The 11,968-nt window shown below is 42.2% G+C and overlaps 1 pseudogene; it reads left to right on the top strand.

Annotated features, from left to right (window-relative positions):
- Positions 1-9,334: 9,334 nt before the first annotated feature.
- On the top strand, positions 9,335-10,568 carry LOC144515904 (uncharacterized; annotated as a pseudogene).
- Positions 10,569-11,968: the final 1,400 nt, after the last annotated feature.

Below are 11,968 nucleotides of genomic sequence, written 5' to 3'. Positions count from 1 at the left end.
GCTTTACCTATGCTAAAATACACAATGACTGAGGAAGCCTAGTGACGAGTCCATAGCAACCAGCGTTGAATTTGCTATTACCCAGTGTGCTTTGCTGAATGGTCTCAATGTTTTATTGTTTTATTTCATGTGAATACTAGTTTACTAGATGAGTAACTTAGTATTTGAAGTAATGCAGTAATGCAGGAAGTGTGCATTTAGTTTCCATGCTTATTGTGTTTCCACAACGTTAGTGAAATGGCCACCACACCATAACAGAGGAGTGTGATGCGTAAGGTGAGAATGCAGAGGTTTAGTCACATATGTCATGGCTGTAAAAAAAAAAACAATGGCTATCTGTATGTCTTTGCCAAGTGCAAACCAGTATAGAAGGTGTTAATATGTTAATGAGAGGGTCATCCCTTTTTTCCATATCATTTTGGAGGGTCATCCAAAATGTATTGCTAGTGAAGGGAGTAGGCCTGGCAAACTCGATTCCTTTTAAGGATTCAGGTTATTCTGAGTCACTCACTAAACTGATCTGGGTTGTGCAAGTCACTTGAGTCAGTATTGTATGCTACATCCAACGCAAGCTTTTGATTTGGATAAAATGCCATGTTTTCATTTAGAATCTTTTAATTTTATTTGGAAAACGTTATATCCATAAAAGTAAATGGTCTGAAAGAAAACGAATATTCATTTAAAAATGACATGAAATTATATTTTGAAACTTTAATAGGACTGACAAATAAGAAAGCCATCCAGACTCTGAACATTCACAATGACTTACAACCTCTTTAATGTAAATTCCATGCGCCCCTTTTTCATGTATGTATGTATGTATGTATGTATGCATTTAATGTTTTCAATGTGTATGTGTATCTGTACTTGAATAAAAAAACATGAGTTGTCTGCTTGCCCTAATTACATTTTAATATAATATATTATATATAATTTAATATATAATAACGTAGCCGGCTGATTCGCGGGATTGACTGACTCCCGCGAGAACTCACAAGTCATCAACAACTTATGAGTCATCGAGGACGAGTTGTCTGCGAGCTGAGCCGAGGCGAGCTTGTAATGTTTCGGACTGTCTGCTCATCAATTGCATTTAACATACTACATTTATACACCAAAACCTACAGTAGGCCTAGCTAGGCTACGTGCAGAACATTGTATGTTATTTCAGAAGTGAAAGAATGGCTTTTGTTGTGGATTTGCTTTACCCTGAGCTCAAGGAGAGACTTTACTCGCTCGTCTGAATCAGATCCACTCATATAGCCGGCTGATTCGTGCGAGAACTCATGAATCACCGACAACTCATGAATCACCCGACAACTCACGAGCCCTCGTTGACTCGTGAGTTCTCGAGTGAATGCCATGGTCTGCGAGTCAGGACTGTCTCTCTGCTCACTCAGGCACTTGAGTTGACTTGTGGAGTTGCTGTTGCCTACTAAATTGTAAGTTATAAAGCTTTTTGCAGCTAAGATGGCTAGCATAGTAGAAGCTAATGTTGCAAGAGGTTTGTGTGTGGCGCTGTTATCATTTTAGATTGACTTGTAGTAGGACTCAACTGAACCGGGTTAATGATACTAGAGACTCGCAATTCGTGAGTCAATTTAAAGACTTGGGTTAAAGATCCGAGTGAATCACGACTCGAACAGGTCTAGAAGGGAGGGTCAGGTTTTTTTTGACTAAAGATCCCAAAACTCCTCCAGTGGCCCCTGACATAAATAACAAACACTCCCTAATAACCTTGTGACTGACAGTGAAATTTGTGTTGGATGTGTTTGTTGTTGCTTTCAGGAGTTAAATGTGATTGTGTCAGTTTACGAGAGCATGTGGTGTGTTGACTACAGTGAGTTTGCATTATTATGTGAGTAAATTACTGTGTGTGTGTGTGTGTGTGTGTGTGTGTTTATGTGTGCTTGCTTTAAAAGAATGGAAACAGAGTATTTGTGTGACAATATTGAGGTGATAGATTACAAGTGGCCCGCCAGATCAGTACACCATCCACATCCCTCATAACCCATCACAACTCGGACAAACTACAAGATCAATAACTATGTGCTGTGTGTGTGTGTGTGTGTGCATGTGTGTGCATGTGTGTGCGTGTCTGTGCGTGTGTGTGGGTGTGATGTCCAAAAAATAGATTTAATGTTAGTCTACAAACCTTGAAAATATCAACTCGTAGTGCTATCTTTATCTTGTACATGTACATGTCCAACTCTCTGTCTTTTCAATTACTTTTTGGGTGGAAACGTATGTTGTCCCGGATTACATGCCTCATACCAGTGACAGGCTCATGTTGTGAAGCGGTTGCAGTTTTAAACACGTGGTTAACTTTGCGTAAGTTAAGTACGTTACTTAAGTTAATTTGACTTTTGGTTTCCCACAGGACACCAATAGCGCTCTCCTGGGTGAAAGTCCTGTGTATGTTTGACCCATCCATCCACCCCAAACTACTCACTACGCAGACTTTGAATGCAGAATTTGATTTGAAACATATTTGTGATATGTCAAAAACAAACATAGTCCAGGACAACATACGAAACGAACGAACGTTGAGAATACAGTTTAGTTGTATGGGAACATTAGTTTTAGAAAGGGCTGAAATGTCACAAGATGCCCTGTTGTTATATGTACACTCACTCACTCACACACAAAAACCAGCTCTCGTCAGTCATGTGATGATCAGTGATGTATGCCTGCTGGTTTAACATATAAACCTTTTATCATTAAAAAAATGTCAGTGACCAAGAAAAGAACAAACCATGGAAGCATACAGTATTACACTGCTTAAATCACGGAATATTACTGAGCAAGTTTAACAATATACACACAAACTAGCACAAGCAAACTCACACGCACCAGTATTTTCATAAGTGGCTTTTAAAGTGGCCACCATGGATTCCACAGCACTTACAAATAACAAACAGTGACTTGTGAAATACACAAACACTTACAGCCACCACACCAGCCCCAATGGAACCAACGAAACACATAAGTCCACTTTTAACAAACCACACACAAGTGGCTTTGTTCTGAGTGACTACTTTAATCTTTAATGTGTTTTGGTTGCTGGTGGCTGCTGATGTTTGGGCCTTCAGATTGCCTCCGACTCTACTGTTGTCATACTATAGAGGTCAGTCCAATAACTTACCTCCCCTGGGCTGAAATACACAAACCACGTCAGGCCAATTACACACACTGAAACGCAAACACATAGGCATAGACGCACACATGGACACACACTTTGACGCTCACAGAATTGCACACATGTGCACTCACCCAGAAATAACCCCTTCTACTCCCACTGACACACACACACACACACACACACACAGAGTTACTCACACACAATTTCCATCCGGTTTAGTGTCTCTAATGCACTCCCTTTTCTGTTCACATCAATTAGCGATGCTTTGTGAAAGTATTTGCCCTGACCTTTCATAGTGAAATTGAACATTATAAAGTAAACTCTGCGAGGCATGTTATTGTAACCTGTCTCACAGCGTTAGTGGAACATAATGAATTTTTAAGATTCCAGCTCTTTTAAAATACATATACGGTATTGAAACAAGCTTTAACTGATATGTGCTGGGTCCAGGCTGCACGCCTAGTGGCACTCATGACTCTTTCCAGGACAAGCCTGGGCCCTGTGTATTGAATTCTTCTTCAATCTATGTTGTGATAGGTAATAGAAAAAGAAGCACTTAACTGCCAACTTAGCAAATTTAACATCCATTCCTCGTCAGCCACATCCTGTCCCAAAAAACGAGACAGATAATTATATTAACACACTAACATTAGCCTTACTAAACGTCTTTGGCGGGTAAATCATTTTTAATCAATGATTTTATTATTAAGCACAATCTTGATTTTATGTTTTTAATTGAAACCTGGTTAGACCATAATACCAGTGATGCTGTTCTTATAGAGTCAGCTCCCCCGAACTTCAGTTTTATGAGAGAGAATAGAGCGAATAAGAAACTTATTTTTCTTTTGAATATTTGGCTCTTCAGCTAAGGTCCTCCTCTTGACCTATATTTCTAAATATCTACAGGCCACCTAAATACTGTGCATCCTTTTTGACGACTTTACTGAACTGCTGTCTATAATCTGTATTAACTTTGACTGTGTAGTTATTGCTGGACAACAAGGGGCACACTCTGGACTTGATTATCTCGAAGGGTTTGAACATTTCCAAGGTTGTGGTGACTGATGCTGCTCTCTCTGATCATCCCTGTGTTTTCTTTAATGGTACTATGTGCACAAAAATGTCCAAACAAAGTTAATAAGAAAACGGTATATAACTGACAACACTAGTGAAACATTCATTCAGCGTTTCTCGTCCACACCCACCCTCTCAGGCGTCTCAGTCACTGAGCTTGTAGACAATTTTTATTGTAAAATTACAAATGTTATTGATGCCATTGCTCCCACTAAAGTCAATGCTGTCTCTGGTAAGAAAAGATCTCCATGGAGAAATGCCATAGTGGTAAGAACAGAAAAAAGAGAGTGTCGAAAAGCAGAACGCAGGTGGAGAAAAACTAATCTCCAGGTCCACTACAACACTTATAAAAAGAGACTTCACATTTATAATTTGGAACTGAGGAATGCAAGGTGGTCCTTCTTCTCGGACATTATTGCCAAAATTATTTGCCACCTTCAAAGACAAAATTCAGAAAATTAGACAAACAGTCAGTGCTTCCATATATCGAGTACAGGGTATGTGTTGTCACAGTGTCCAGGAAAAACAAATTCCAATATGACCCAATTTCATATGATTAACCGTAAAAACCTGGAGGACATTATACAACATCTGAAAACCTCCTCCTTCTGCCTTGATATTCTACCAACGGGCCATTTCAAAAATGTTTCGAATTGTTTGGCTACAGATCTTCTACAGATTGTAAACACGTCTCTTCTCTCAGGTATCTTCCCACAGGCCCTGAAAAAAACTGCAGTCATTAAGCCACTCTTAAAAAAGAACAATCTAGACATGTCACTAATGAGCAACTATAGGCCGATATCAAACCTTCCATTTTTAAGTAAAATCATTGAAAAAACGGTTTCTCAACAACTCAACCTTTTCTTATCACTAAACAACAGTTTTGATGCCTTCCAGTCGGGTTTTCGACCACAGCACAGCACTGAGACAGCTCTTGTTAAAGTCTTTAATGACATCCACTTAAACACAAATAGTGGCAAAATTTCAGTCTTAGTATTACTTGATCTCAGTGCTGCATTTGATACGGTTGACCATGACATATTACCAGACCGATTGGAAAACTGGGTTGGCATTTCTGGCTCAGTACTAAACTGGTTTGAGTCTTATTTAAAGAATAGGGACTACTTTGTGTCTATAGGGAATTATACAGCTGAGCATACAAATATGACGTGCGGAGTTCCCCAAGGCTCAGTTCTGGGGCCTCTCCTGTTTAACATCTACATGCTTCCACTGGCTCAAATTATGGAAAACAATAAAATAAGTTACCATAGTTATGCAGATGACACACAAATTTATATAACCTCATCGCCAGGGGACTATAGTCCAATACAACAACTGACTAAGTGCATTGAACAAATTAAGGACTGGATGTGCCGAAAAAACTGAGGTTGTTGTTTTTGGAGCAAACGTGGAACGATTAAAAGTCAGCACTCAGCTTCAAACGACAATGTTAAAAACAACAGACAAAGCCAGAAATCTTGGTGAAGTCATGGACTCAGACCTGAATTTTAACAGCCACATTAAGACAATTACAAAGTCAGCCTATTACCACCTTAAAAATATATCAAGGGTTAAAGGACTTATGTCTCAGCAGGATTTGGAAAAACTTGTCCATGCTTTTATCTTCAGTAGACTTGACTACTGTAACGGTGTCTTTACAGGTCTCCCTAAAAAATCAAATTAGACAGCTGCAGCTGATTCAGAACACTACTGCTCGAGTCCTCACTAAGACCAAGAAAGTGGATCACATCACTCCAGTACTGAAGTCTCTACACTGGCTTCCAGTGCCTCAAAAAATTTATTTCAAAAATACTTTTGCTGGTTTATAAATCACTAAACGGTTTAGGGCCAAAATACATTTCTGATCTGCTGCTACACTATGACCCACCCAGACCTCTCAGGTCGTCTGGGACAGGTCTACTTGTTGTCACCAGAGTCAGAACTAAACAGGGGGAACTGCTCTTTAATGTTTAATTTCTTATACTGCACTGTAACTTATATTCACGTATTTTATCTCTCAGTTCTTTAATTCCTTATACTGCACTGTCAATTTTATTCTTGTCTTTTATCTAGTAGTATTTTTGAACAGATAACGGACATATTGCTGAGAATTTCTCCAACACAGGTGTGACATAGATTAGAACTCAAAAAACACGGGTGTGACAATAGATTATCCATACAAGGACCACGTCTGTGAACTGGTCAGATTTAGTCTGTGAACTATGTCAATAAGAAAGACGTCTGGGAACTTGTCAGATATTTCTGTGAATTTATCAAGAGACAGACTGTGACCTGTCCTGGATTTAGCAAGGTTTACTGAGATTAAACTAAGTTTTGTAGCAACGGCTACATCGTAGTGAAAAGTAGAACTACTGCAATCTTGTAATGGGTAACGAAAACACCAAGGAACCGGAGCCAAAAGGACCTGTGGTCGGAGAAATGGGTTTTTTTTGTTTGTTTTTTTTAATAATTTTTACCTGCACTTTAATGTTTTTAATTTGTTTTGTTTTTTTATCGTTTTCTAACTGCTCTTTAATGTTTTATGTAAAGCACTTTGAATTGCCCTGTTGCTGAAATTGCTATACAAATAAAGCTGCTTTGCCAAAAAGCTGCCTATTGTCCTCACTTCCCTGCAGTATGTAATTAAACATGTCTATGCATTCATGCATGAGAATGTCATGATGTAATCACTGAACAATCATTTTCATGCATACACAAGTTATCAAAAGTTCATAATATAAAATGGACAATAAGAGTGATATTTTTTACACAAAAAAAACACACACACACACACACACACACACATTTTTAGTTATATTGTCATCCGCGGTTACTGAAGTAATGTGGATGAGGAATGGCTTGATTTTGTCATTTTACACTGGCAGCTCCCACAGGATTGAATGGGCTCTGACTGGCTGGTCACATCGCCTCAAATTTGCACAGTTTTGATCCATAGAGCTCAAGCCTAAAAGCTAGGGCTGTCAGCATTAACGCGTTCATTTTTTTAAATCGCATTAATCGCATGCCGCCATTTATTAATTTATTTTACACTTCACTCGGCTTCGTGTAAAACCGAATTAAAATATCACCGAAGCACGTCAAGCTTGAGCTACCGCCTACGAGCTAATTAACGTGACTCAGGTTGATGCTAGTGGGCTCAGGCAATGCACTATTTTGGAGAGTTTCTACTCGCCGACCTGTTGATGAAACCAAATCCCCAAAAAAATACTACAGCTCTTGCAAAATGGGTGGCAAAACTAACTAACTGCAGACCTGTCAGCATCGTAGAAGACTCCGGTCTTAAAGATGTACTACGGTTGGCATGTTCTGACGCGTCTTATACACTGCCGTCGAGGGGTACAGTAGTTTCACGCATACACAGCCTGTATGACACGGAGATAGCAGCCACACTGGAACTGCTGCAAAGTGCAAACGCTGTCTCATTAACTGGTGATTACTGGACGTCAGTGAGTAATCAGAATTATTTAGGAGTTACTAAACACTATATTGACTCTGGTAAGGATAGAGATTTTTTTGTTTTTTAGTTAGGTACTTGGAGAAATTGTGCAATAATGACAGACTCACACATTTTTATTTTGTTTACAGTAAATAAATATTAAACAAATAGACATCTTAAAGTCAAGTTCATAAAGTAACTTTCTTTGCATTCATTTGATTCCTAGTCAAGATACACTGGTAAGAATTGCTTTCCATTGTTAATATGTACTTAAAAACAGTTCTGAAATGCAAAATAATAGAATTTTAATCATGCGATAAAACATGCGATTAATCGCGATTAACTATAGAAATTCAGCGATTAATCACGATTAAAAAAAATTAATCATTTGACAGCCAGTACTTATAACATATGTTGCAGCAGTGTGAGTGTTTCCATATTAGCTCAATGTGATTCATTATTACACTTTGCTGTCATTTATGGCCGCACTGCTTTCTCTTCTCTCTGTTGATCTATTCCAGAGACAGTTCAGAAAGCTTTATTGTCAATAAAGTAAAAACAATGAAGTTTGCAGACAATGCCGAGTGCAGACATTTCACAGCACAGCGTTCTACGTAGCAACTGAGCAGACAGAGAGCAAAGAGGGCGACTCGGCAGTCCTACTAAAAACTGCTTTTAGAGGGACAAGCCCCTGTGAAATAGAACGAGAGGCATGTAGACTGTGTCGGAGTGTGACGGAGTCTGTGATATTTACTGTATTTGTGCTTGCACGTCAGTGTGTCTGTTTGATAGAAAGACACAGAACATTGTTCCTAATGCCTCTCAAATGAAAGGAATATACCATCACTGCCATATATGTATTACTAACACCAGAGTACAATCATTTTCTCTGTATGTACACATTTTTGATAATCAATTCAAACAAGTTCACATGCAATAAAAATGCAGCTACTGCAGCATACCATAAGGCACAGCAATGAGTGGTACTCAAGTAAAACAATCAAGCTGAACTCAGGATCACACTATCAAGAAAGCAGCAGGTTATGATCAAAGGCTTTGCTGAAAGAGTAGTTTTCTAAGTCTTGCATATGTACAGAACTGGGTTCTTTTTCTAACTTCGTTCGGTGTTTCACTATGGGAATCGCCCCGGCGTGACCAACTATGGAAGCTCCAATGACACCACATCTGTCTGTGACAGACAGGTCGAACTGTGCTAGGGCCACGCCCCCTCATATAATCACAGTCGACCAGCTCCTTACAAATCATTCTCGCTTTCTTCCCGTGAAGAAAACTATACTAAGCTCCCTCAGTGCTTCTGGGCTAGCTTGGTTGGTTATCTGCTAAACAGTTCACAGACGGACCGTTAAGGACTATGTCGCCGAACGCAGTTCCCGACCCAGTCTGGATTTGCTGAGTAAGTACTTCGCAAGAAGTTTTTTACCTTGTGGTTACACAGTTTGAAGCAGTGTCCGCGTCAAGGCGAACTGCTTTTCTGTCGGCTAGTCGGTATTTGTTTATCGGTTGCTTAGCTGTGTAACTCTTTTACCATCTGGCTAACGTGTTACCGCGAGCCTCCTTGGGTTTCAGTTTCTCTCCCTCCTCATCCAAGAGGAGAAGAGTCAGGGGCAGAAAGTATTCCAGTGTCACCAAGCACTTTCACCATGTTCACAGTGTCACCAAGCACTGCCGAGAGCTCCCACTCTCAGGAGCAGGCAGTCAGAGATTTCACTACGGTGATAACTCATCTCAGGGATTTGGGGTTCAACATAAACTGGGCAAAGAGCCGAGTAGAACCCACGCAATGTACGGAATATTTGGGTCTCAAAATAAACTCCCTCTCCTACCGCTTCACGCTATCGGAGGGGAGATTAACGTCTCTGGGGCAATGTCTCTCCCTTTTCTGGCTGAGCAAAGCTGTGCCGTTCAGACTATGCCTACGCCTGCTCGGTCTGATGGCGTCAGTAGTGTCTGTGGTACATTTGGGGCTTTTAATGATGAGGGATTTTCAGCCTTGGGTTGCAGCATTACATCTGTGCCCACGCAGTCACCTCAACCGAAGGGTGAAAATAACTCTGCCATGCGTAGCAGCCCTCCACCCGTGGAGAGACACGGTGGCTCTCGCATCAGGTGTCCCACTAGGGGCGGTGTCATCCAGAGTAACCATGACAACGGACCCTGTCAGGATGGGGAGCGACACTGTTAGGGAGAACAGTGAATGGCACATGGAGCTGGAGATTAGCCCAGGCTCACATAAATGTCTTGGACCTTATGGCGCTGTTTCTGGCTCTGAAACATTTTCTGCACTTTTTCCAAGATCGTCATGTTTTTCATCAACCGCCAGGGCGGCACTCGCTCGCTGCAGTTGCACAAGTTAGCTCGCACAGTGATTTTGTGGAGCAGCGGGAGACTGCGGTCTCTTCGAGCAACACACGTGCCAGGCGTTTTAAACAGGGGTGCAGATCTCCTGTCACGGGAGAACCCTCTGTACGGGGAGTGGAGATCTGGCAGAGATACGGTCAGGGAGCTGTAGATCTCTTCGCCTCGCAGGAAAACACACAGTGTCCAATGTTCTTCTCTCTGTCAGACGTAAATGCACCACTGGGTGTGGATGCTTTAGCCCACCCGTGGCCAAACGTGCTACTCTATGCATTTCCCCCCCCTAGTCTGATCTCCCCCACCCTGGCGAGGGTGAGAGGTCAGGGCTTGTTGCTAATCCTGATAGCACCGCGGCGGTCATCCAAGCATTGGGTAGCAGAGATAATACAGCTCCTGGCGGGAGAGCCATGGCCTCTCACCATACGCAGATACCTTCTCTCCCAAGTGGGCGGGAAGATCTACCACCCTCACCCAGACTGCATAGCACTCTGGACTTGGCCCGTGAGAAGTGGAACCTGAATGCATCAGGCCTGCCAGAACGGGTCATTGACACCATTCAGAACGCAAGTCCACCCGCACTCCTTATGGCAGAAAGTGGCGGGTTTTTGAGGAGTGGTGCGAACATAGGGATACCATCCCTTTTTTGTGTTCTGTGGTGGACCTGCTGTGTTATAAATACAATGCTGTGGATAAAGGGAAAGCTTTCTCCACAATTAAGGTGTACTTGGCTGCTGTCTCAGCTTGCCACGTGGGTTCAGGGATAAACCGGCAGGGCAACATCCCTTAGTTTGTCGTTTCATGAAAGGGGCACGCCGCAAGCTCCCAGTTTCCAGCCCCCTGCTTCCTCTGTGGGATTTGTCGGTCGTGTTGGACGCCCTCTCTCATCACCCGTTTGAGGCTATGGAGGCGGTAGGGATGAAGTTTGTCCCTCTTAAAACAGTTTTGCTCTTGGATTTAACCACTGCAAAGCGAGTAAGTGACTTACAGTCTTGGTCTGTTCAGCCTACCTGTCTGCAGTTTGCCCCAGGGCTCTCTAAAGTCTGTTTGCGGCCCAACCCAGCATTTGTGCCTAAGGTGGTGGAGAAAGCCTACAGGTGTCCCTCAGTGGAGCTCTTGGCTTTCCACCCGCCTCCTTTCTCCTCAAGAGAGGAGCAAACACTTCACATGTTATGCCCTGTCCAGGCTCTGCACATGTACGTATGTGAGTCGGATGGCTGGGTTCAGAAAAGCGGATCAGCTGTTTGTGTCCTGGGCTACTCCCCACAAGGGTAAGCCATTGTCCCACCAGAGGCTATCCCACTGGATTGTGGAGGCCATATCATTGGCCTATGAGTGTAAAGGTTTACAGGCCCCACAGGGTCTAAGAGCTCACTCAACAAGGGGCATGGCCACTTAATGGGCACTTTTCAGGGGGGTGTCAGTGAAGGAAATTTGTGCGGCAGCAAGTTGGGCTACGCCTCACACCTTTTGTGAGGTTTTACAGGCTCGATGTTTCCGATCCGTCCTTGGCACAGGCTGTGCTGGAGGTTACAGCGCCGGGGTTAGTGTGACTCTCGGTTCAATATTAGTTGGCTTCTTAGTTGGAGATTCAGGCAATCCGGGAGTGGTTTATATCGCCCATAGTGAAACACCAAACAAAGTTAGAAAAAGAACTTTAGGTTACTTAACATAAACCCGGTTCTTTGATAACAGAGTGAGGTGTTTCACCAACATGTCCCTCTTTGCAGAGACACGGAAAGAAACCTATCTGGAATGATTTGTAAGGAGCTGGTCGACTGTAATTATATGAGGGGGCGTGGCCCTAGCACAGTTCGACCTGTCTCTCACGGACAGATGTGGTGTCATTGGAGCTTCCATAGTTGGTCATGCCGGAGCGATTCCCATAGTGAAACACATCACTCTGTTATCAAAGAACCGGG

Source organism: Sander vitreus, chromosome 3, assembly GCF_031162955.1.
Source record: "Sander vitreus isolate 19-12246 chromosome 3, sanVit1, whole genome shotgun sequence".
NCBI classification, from domain to species: Eukaryota; Metazoa; Chordata; class Actinopteri; order Perciformes; family Percidae; genus Sander; species Sander vitreus.
The sequence above is the reverse complement of the archived record's forward strand: the minus strand, read 5'-3'. Positions and strand labels throughout refer to the sequence as shown.